This window comes from Ammospiza caudacuta, chromosome 19, assembly GCF_027887145.1.
Source record: "Ammospiza caudacuta isolate bAmmCau1 chromosome 19, bAmmCau1.pri, whole genome shotgun sequence".
Lineage (NCBI taxonomy): Eukaryota > Metazoa > Chordata > Aves > Passeriformes > Passerellidae > Ammospiza > Ammospiza caudacuta.
Genome location: NC_080611.1, coordinates 13,055,027 through 13,064,608, shown reverse-complemented (window position 1 = coordinate 13,064,608; position 9,582 = coordinate 13,055,027). Strand labels below are relative to the sequence as shown.

The 9,582-nt window shown below is 39.9% G+C and overlaps 1 long non-coding RNA gene across 1 annotated transcript; it reads right to left on the bottom strand.

Annotated features, from left to right (window-relative positions):
• Positions 1-1,200: 1,200 nt before the first annotated feature.
• On the bottom strand, positions 1,201-3,331 carry LOC131566230 (uncharacterized). The gene is made up of 3 exons (XR_009275532.1): positions 3,294-3,331; positions 2,409-2,526; positions 1,201-1,814 (listed from the first exon to the last, which is right to left on the bottom strand). It is a non-coding gene; the product is annotated as an uncharacterized LOC131566230 (long non-coding RNA).
• Between the last annotated feature and the right edge of the window lie 6,251 nt (positions 3,332-9,582).

Below are 9,582 nucleotides of genomic sequence, written 5' to 3'. Positions count from 1 at the left end.
AGGAGCTCATTGGGCAGTGACCGCACTCGCGCTAATTAGCGCGCACGAGAGCAGCGGGCTCGGTTCGGCTGAGCTCGGCTCCGTTCAGGCAGCCTCGCAAGCCTGGCCTCGGTTCGCTCGAGGCCGTCAGGTTCCGCCGGTCTCGCCTTGGTTCGGCCGAAAGAGGCGTCGTTCGCTCGTGTTTTTACAAATATCTTTCTATATTGACTGTATATTTCTATATTTAATTTTATACTTCTATAATACTTCCATTATTCCAAATAAAAACCCCGTCTCTAACCAAATAAATAAAAAAACCCTTCTTTTAAAGGATACTGAAATATTTTTTATTTATACTTTGTATAATTATACATTCATATTTTAATTTATCGTTTCTTTGGATGTATTACATTAATAATGATATATATATAAAATTTTAAAATAGATTTAAATCATTATTTAAATTATGTATAATATCTACTGCTACAACTAATTTTTTCTGATATTTTAAATTTTTATATTTATCTGTATGTATTTATTATATATTTCTAAACTTAGATTTCTACCTTTATATTATTTGCATTTATAATTTTTACAATCAAAACACTGCCTATTGACCAATAAAGAAAACCCGCTTTATTTAAGTATTTAAAAAATATTTTCATGTTTATAATTTTCATATTTATATTTATAATTTGTTCAATATTACATGAGAACACACCTGCTCCTGCACCGCAGTGGGGCCCCCTCTCCTGGGGACCTTGGGGTGCCCCAACGGCATCAGAGCCCCGAGTCTTCACCCCCTTCTCCTCTATTTAGAAACTACACTGGAACTTTTTTCTGGAAATAAAGACATTACCTAAATCCTCTCCCCGTGTCCTAGACAGATGGATATTCAGTTATTAGTTGGCTGGGCAGCAGTTTCTTAAATAGAATGATAAACAAGATGTGAACATTTCAGCTACAAGCAAATAGGCAAATCTGAACAAGGTACTGGTGGGCGACCACTGAAGTTATTTTGAAGGAATTTTTTAAACAATAAAATATTGATACCACAAAAATAAAGCAAAAAGCTAACTACTGGCTAAGAAAAAATTAACTTTTGACAGCAACAACATTCCAACCACACAGGCTTTTTCCCGATGTCATACCTTATAACTACCTCTCTTGGGAATTCTCATCATGTATCCCAAAAGGAATAAATACCTCAGAGCGTCCTAAAGCAAAAAATAGCACACATGAGCTCCTCACACTCCCGGGAGGCCTGCACAGCGTGCACTGAGTCTGCAACAAATTCTGCTCAGTGAGAGTCTGCAAACAAAGGTTCAACTGATGAACTGAACTGATTGTAACGGGAGGTTTTCTAAGCACAGAAGCACAACAAAGAACAAGCAAAAACAATTCTTAAAAAAAACCTGCAAGTTTTATTTAGCATATATGCGACTGATTTCCACCCTGTGGCTTCTCACTTTGATTCGCGTCTGTAGGTTCAGGAAGATGACAATGCACACTCTGCCTTCCCTGAGCCCCCCACAGCAGCTGAGCGCTGCTCCGTGCGCTCAGATCGTCAGGAACTGGATTGCCCGCATGGACTGGAACTGCTCTGCTGCAGATTCAGGAGAGAGGGGCTGGCTGAGGCGTCGTCCCAATTCCATTACTGTGTGACGAGAAGCGGTTTGTTCCCAACGGGTGCAACAATCCCCAGCTCGCTTCCATGGTGAGTACCGATGGCACACAAATGGCAGCCTGAGGAAATCGTGTTCTGGGCTCTAAGTGGTCGGGACAGGGTCTGATTTTTTGTTTTGCATCTGTATGATGATCAGTACGACAGGGCCCTGATCGATGACATGGCAGCACAGAATTAAAAACTCCTCAATAGGATTACATCGACTTCTAGGAAAAGACAAAAGCCTAGGACCCTTCTGAAATCTATTTTTAATGCGAAGCACACGGATTGTCACTATGCTGTGCCTTCCAGCTTTTCAAAGCAGCTTACCTCTGAAGACCAGAAAACATTGATTTCTACAGAAACAATGGGCAACCCCCAGGCTAATCTCAGCGCTACTGTTTAATAGGGGATCTGCCAGCGTGCCAGTCCAGCATCAAGTGTGCTTTATTTCAGTCTAACATCCCCTCAAAATTCTTCTCACATCTCCCAACCCTGACATCTTATTTTTCCCTAAAGCTTCTCATCATTAGCAATTTCCAAGTAACATGGTATTTTTACAACATTCAAAAATGTCATGCTGGACTGTGCTAGAGAGTAATTTGCAAATATAAGCTTAGCAAAGTTTGAATTGACTTGTCCAGAGAAAAAACCTACAAGTGAACACCTACACCTGCCTACAAAGAGCTAACAAGCCCCTGGCAGCTGCCAGCATCAAAGCACAGCGGATGTTTCTGATACAGGGTAAGGATAACAATATCACCTTCTGTTCTCTCCAGCTTCTTTTCCCTGCAGTCATATTTTGCTTCTTATGATTTTTTTAGTCTCTGCATCTTCTTGGACAGCACCGAGCCCGACGACAAGGATACGAGAGTCTTTCCCTGCCGTAGGGAGAGAACCAGGAAAACAGTTAAAATAAGAACAGGGTAGTTTGAAATTCATACTTCCAATGAGAAGCAGCGCCTAACAAACAGAACAAAAGTAAACAAAGCATGGTACCTCCCTGGGGACAGAAGACTTACAAACTCTCCAGGATTTACAATTCTAGCGACCAACCCCTTCAGGACGGCAGCCAAGTGTCCCATGAGGTGGTGCTGCACCAAAGAACGATCTGAGAGGTTCCAAAGAGTGAAATGCACAATATTTTGCAAAGCCGTAAAATCTTGCAAAATAACAAAAATACAATAGATGTAAACTACAGGGTAAGAGTACAAGTGTTCACTTTAAGAGCTGGAACCATCCAGGTGAGCACCTGATAACTGGATCCTCACCAGAGTTTGAACCCTTCAGGACACAGAAGGGTTTTCCCCAGAAATTTCACAGACTGAGTTTTGATACAAGTATACTTGCCAGACCCTCAGAAACATCACCCATTCTCCAGGTGTCTGGAGAGAACTGCAAATGGCTCTCACGTAGTTTGAGCTAGCTCTGTAAGGTCTCAGGGTGAATTTCACCAGATGCAACCAAACTGGGCAACTCCCAGTGGGACAGAAGGAACCCAAAGCTTGGGTTCGCAGAGCTGCAGCAAATACTGAGGAAACAAACATAACAGCGTAAAAAATAATAAACCATCCTTTTTTTTTCTCTTGCTTTTGTTTTTTTCTTATTCAGATCAGCATAGCAATTAAAGAGAAGGTGAAAAACTCACCATTACTGAACATTTCATCATCTGTAGGCTGAGCATCCTTAGCACAGAGGACTCCAAAGTTAAAATTCACCGATCCCTGGGAAATAAAACCAAATATTGTATGATAAACAATCAAACAGCAGACGTAAAAATTTGTTTCCTCTAAGGACTTTCGGGTACGTATGTACCTTTGCATACATCCAACACATTGGAACATACACTTTATACCATCTCCTAATAAGTAAAAATTTACCTTTAAACTTTGATAGTACAGCATAAAATTATGAACTTAAATTGGTGATCTGTTATTATTAAGTTGGTGCCTAAAGTTATTTCTGCTGTCAGGTTCAAAAAAACATTAATTTTTTTTACTGGAATGAGCAATTGATTTCAAAGTCATCACAAGCCCACCAAAACACAAAGCAGTATTCACTGGATGGGTCTGTGAGCTAGAAGTAGTTAGGCTTGTACTTCCCTCTTGCTATTCCAGAACCAATAAATCCTGTCAACAAAACCAGGATCTATAGCCCACTGCTGTGAAAGATTCTACGAGGATGATGGTTTGATTTGTGTTTAGAAGTTTTGATTTGAAATGGCCAGTTCAATGGATAAAGACAGTTTAAGTAGTATTACATTGCTATTATTATTATTTCTATTATTATTTTTACTATTACTACTGCTATTGTTATCATCTGCTACTGGAAGAAACAAACCAGTAGTACCTATACTTAATTACTTTTATTTCCAGGAAATAATAAAGAAAAAGAACCAAACCAAAAAAAGTCACTTCCTACCTTTTATATCAAGGGATGAAAAATTTCTCTTGGGCTCTTCTCCAATTTATCAAGACTCATAGCACTGAAAGGCAAACAAAACAGTGCTTTATAGAAGGGCCAGTGCACATTTCAAGGCTGAACCACCAACTGATTGCAGTGACAGCAGTTACAACATGAATCGTTCCCAGAGCCTCTGTTAAATGGAATGTTCTGTGGAACTGCCGTTTCTTTCCCAAAACACTAACTTCCAACACTTCCTAATAATATTTTGTATTTTAAAACAAAAGAAGTTAGTGAGACTCTGTGCGGAGGTCAGGTTTAAATTTATTTCCTTCTAAAGCACAGAGCTCTGTTCCATCACCCTTCACTTCGGCTCTACACTGAATCGTGGTGAGCATTTGAGGAGTGCTCCATAATCAATTCCATTTCTCTCTTTTTCTAGCTCTCTCTATTCCTAAATCATTCCAGACAAGTCAAATGAAAAATGAAAAAAACAAGTTCAGCATCAAAGTCACACTTTTTCCCGTTGTCTGGTCAAGAACAGGCTCTAAATCCACTTACTGCTGCCTTCAACGATTCAGACTTGCAAAACCATTCTTACATGTTTTACAGGTTTATCGTAAAACCCACAGAACGCAAGCTCTGAATTACAGGAAAAGGTACACAGGCAAATATCTAAAGGGATCACTTATTAGTAAATACATACCTTGGTAGAGATCGCACTGAGAACCTTTCTGAGGGACTCTAAGGGACGCATGTTTTCTGAGCACCCTATAAACAAGAAAAGCTAGGATATAGTACAGGACATCCCCACTTTTTCTACATATTCAAATAGTATTTTTAATAAAAACAATTCAGTTAAAAAAGAAGGAAGAAAACCAAGCTAATTTTACTCAGCTGTATTTACTGCCGATTTAGAGAAAAATCCCGGGCAGCGTCGGCCGTTGCGTCACACGTCGCGCCGGCAGCAGGGCCTGCCGGGAGTTGGAGTCTCGGGCTGGTAGCCACTCATGTGCCGCGATAGCCGTTGCGTCACACGCCGCGCCGGCAGCAGGGCCTGCCGGGAGTTGGAGTCTCGGGCTGACAGCCACGGCTCCGTCCCCCGCCACCGGGAGCTGCAGTCCCTCCCGGGCATCAAACGGGTCCTTCGCCCCAGGGCGGGGAAGGACCTGAGGCAGGACCGCTCCTCCCGAATGCCCTCTCTTTTCCCCTCCAACTCTTTTTCTTTTTTTAACGCTGTTTTTCACCCCTTTCCCTTCCCTTCCCTTCTGCTCTCCTGCTTTCTTTCCTTTCCTTTCCTTTTTTTCCCCTTCCCTTTCCCTTTCTTTTTCTTGTATTTGTAATCTTGGTTTTCCTTCCTAGCTTTAGAATCAAAAAGCAGCAGTAGTAACTTTCAGGCTACCTGGGAGTAAAAAAAACCCCAAAACTATAATGATTGAAAGAAAACTATTTATTCCCTGGGAGCCTGAAATTTTCTACTGCTGCACATGACACAGAGCTTTTTATTCCTTCTTATATACAGTTGATATTTTATACTCGCTTTATACACCGCCCCCTGCCGTCTGCACCGGCGCTCTGCAGGCAGAGTGCTGCGGCGTCGTTCGGTTCTGTTTAAATAAACTCGGCTAAATTAGGCTTGGTTCGGCTTAGGTCTAAAATCGTTTCGGTTCGGCTTTTCGTCTAAATTCGGCTTTTCCGGCTCTTCGGCTGAACTCGGCCCGGTTGGGCTAAAGTTGGTCATATTCGGCTCTTTGTCTAAATGCGGCCAATGTCGGCTACAGTCGGCTATCGGTTACACTCGGCTATCATCGGCTCTTCGTCTCAAGTCGGCTGTGTTCGGCCACACTCGGCTCTTCGTCTCAAGTCGGCTGTGTTCGGCCACACTCGGCTCTTCGTCTCAAGTCGGCTGTGTTCGGCCACACTCGGCTCTTCGGTGAAACTCGGCTGTGTTCGGCCACACTCGGCTCTTCGGGGAAACTCGGCTATTTTCGGCTACACTCGGCTCTTAGGGGAAACTCGGCTGTTTTCGCCCACACTCGGCTCTTCGGCTCTTCGGAACAATTCGGCCCGGCTCGGCTCCCTCAGGGCGGGAAAGCGGCTGTCAGAGGACCCCGGCACAGCGAGGCGTTTCCCCACATGCCTGTCACAAACCCGCCGAAATACGCCCGCCCGCGGCGCCGCTGAGACCACAGCATGTGTCGGGTACACTTGAAACGTCACAGAAAATACCACCGGGACCGCGCCGGGGTCGGTATTCCATGCAGGCAGTCCAGTGACACCCACCCCGGTCCTCCACTTCCCCGCCCTTTTCGCCGCCCTGTTGAGAAGGTCAACCAAAAGTCCGCGACACCCGCGACTCGCCGCTCCCAAGATGGCAGCCCTCTCGGCGCAGGGCTGCAGTACCGCGCTCTGTCCACAAGGCGGCAGCACTGCCGCCCGCCCCAGCCGGGGGCGCAGCGCGCCTCGGGGCTGCGGGCAGCGAAGACGGCAAAAAAGAACAGGGGCGATCCCCGCCGAAAACTGCTCTGAAATAAATGCCCCAAAACAACCGGGAAGAGGAAAAAAAAACTTCTGCCTCTAATCTAATAGAACAAAACAAAACAAAACCTCAACAATTTCTTTAAAAAAAAAATTAAATATTTAAAAAAATATTTTTTTCATATTAATATTCACATTTCTATTTACAATGTATATTGATGTACACTGTCCATTTATACATTTGTTTTTATGAATACATTTCTATTCCATATTGCATATATCCCTAAAACTTAAATTTATTTTTATATGTTTATACATATTTTTACATAGTAAGTATATATTTCTGTTAGGATTTTTACTTCTGTAACACTCACAGTACTCAAAATAAAACCCCTGCCTCTACCCCATACATGGCAAATAAAACCCCCTTTCATCTCAACTGTATTTAATTTTTTTAAAAAAACATTTTTCAAATTTATATTTAAAATGTTTACTGATGTATGATCGATTTTGCATTTATATTTAGCGATTTATTTATAAATTTATATTCTATGTTACATGTGTTCCTATTACTTATATTTTTATATACTTTTATTCATATCTTTATATATTTATTATATCTTTCTGTGTTAGGATTTTTACATCTGTAACACTTACATTATTTAAAATAAAACCCCTGCCTCTACCCACATTAAAGCCAAAAAGAACCTCAGTCTTCTCAACTGTATTTAAATATTTTTTAAAATTCTGTTTTTCAGGTTCATATTCACTTTTACATTTAAAATGTATACTAATGTATACTCTTATTTGTATTCTCCATTACATCTCTTCCTATTATTTATATTTACTTAAATTTTGTGTTTATATATATATATTTATATCTTGATTTTATATCTCAATATTTAGAAATATATAACAATAATATCTACATTCATATTATTTAAAATAAAAACCCTGCCTCTAACCCAATAATAAAAAAGACCCCAACCCTTTCTTTTAAAAAATATTTAAATATGTTTTATCCTTATGTCTGATTTTTATATTCATATTTGTATTTATAATGTATATTAATGTCTATTGCTTACTTATACATTTATCTTTACCAATGTCAAGTTATAAATAAATTTATATTCTATATTACATCTGATGCGAGTAGATATTTATATATTTTTATACATATTTTTATGCATTGATTAAATATTTCTGCGTCAAGATTTTTACTTCTCTAACACTTATAATATTCAAAATAAAACCCCTGCCTCTACTTAAATAAAAGCCAAAACATTCCCTTTCTTTTAAACTATATTTACATATTTTTATATTTATATTCCCATATAATGTTATTTATATTCTATACTACAACTCTTCCTATTACTTACATATATTTATATATAAATTTATATTCATACTTTAGCAATTTCTCTTTATATATTTATTATATATTTCTATCTTAAGATCCACATTTCTATATTACTTATATTATTTAAAATAAAACTCCTGCCTCTAACCAAATAAAAACCAAGGACACCCCTTTATTTGAACCAGATTTAAAATTTAGAAAGTAAATTTATTTTTCAAAATTTAATGATATTTATATGGATATTTTTATTTATTTTATTCATAGATATTATATATATTAGAGAGAATACCTTCTAATATAATAATAGATATATATTTTCTGTATCATATTTTTTTACTTATATTTATTTAAATTAAATAAATATATACAAATATATATATACAAAAAAAACCTGATAAGAGACTAAGAACTTTTTCAACAGATAACCACAGTACTAATTTCAGACTTAGAACAATATTTAGGCATAATCACTACCACAAAATTAACCCAAATTAGAAAAATTACCAGAAAACCAACAAAACAAGCTAAACTCATTTCTGAGCACCATAGTCCTTCCTCACTCACAATATGCAATTAATTCTCTCCTGCCATTTACATCCCCAGCATCATCCCATACTGAGCATTCCTGGCACCAGAAGTCACTCGGAGCCAATTAACATCCAACTTTCCCTTCCTCAGGACTGTGTGCTTTCTGTGTCTTTATGCACACAAGGAGCAGCTGTCAGACCCACCTCTCAGCAGCCTAACAAGCACTCAGATGTTCTCTCCAGGTTCAGGGGTTGCTCACAGTGAGGCAGCCTTCAATCCAGTCAGGATTGCCTCGCTTCTTCCCTGGCAGTAGCCTTGCACAATTACCTCAGCTGGAAGTCAGACCCCACTCCCTGAATTCTCATCTCTGCCTTTAAGTAATGCGTTGTGTGGAAGACTGTGCAGCAGTTTCTGAAAGAAAGTGATTTCAGGAGAAATGGGAAATTCATGGTCTCCAGTTTCTCAGTTAGTTGGTGAGTGTCAGGGGTCATCTAATAACAGCACCATCAACAGTTTCAGCACTACCTCTGTGCAACCAACACTTGTTAGAACATGAAGTGCAGTGCTGTCATGGCTAAAGTGAAGAGAAGTGCTGTCATGGCTAAACGCTTTCAGGGATCAGGGAAATGGGGAGGAAGCAGGAAGGCAGGAGATCAGGAGTTTCACAGTGCCTCTCACCATAGCTCTGTGCCAAGTACTTGACACTGGCAAGGGTCTGTGCACAAATCACAAACAGGGCAGGGCTGCTGGGAACTGCCTTGAGCCGTTTGATTTTCCAGCATCAGCCTCATTCCATGGTTACGGCAATGGGAAGATGCCACCAGCTCACATCCCAGGCAGCAGACCAAGAACTCAATGTCACAACTCACTTTATCAGTTTTTTGCCCAATCACACAAAGCAAAAGCACATTGACAGTAGCTCTATCCAACCACTGTAAGCACAGGTACCTTTGGTTAAACAATGCTTGCTTATTTCAAATACAATACCTGCTTGTGAGCCTTAAACACAATGCACAGAGCTCCAGTATTAAGCCTAGAACTTCCTAATATCTTGCTAGATAAACTTTCTGTAGCTTAGGGAGTCATTCTAGGCAAGTGTTAATACACAGACCATTGTTCTATTTGTCCTTGCTTTTCCACAGTTTAAATAGTTTTTCTGCTGACCAAT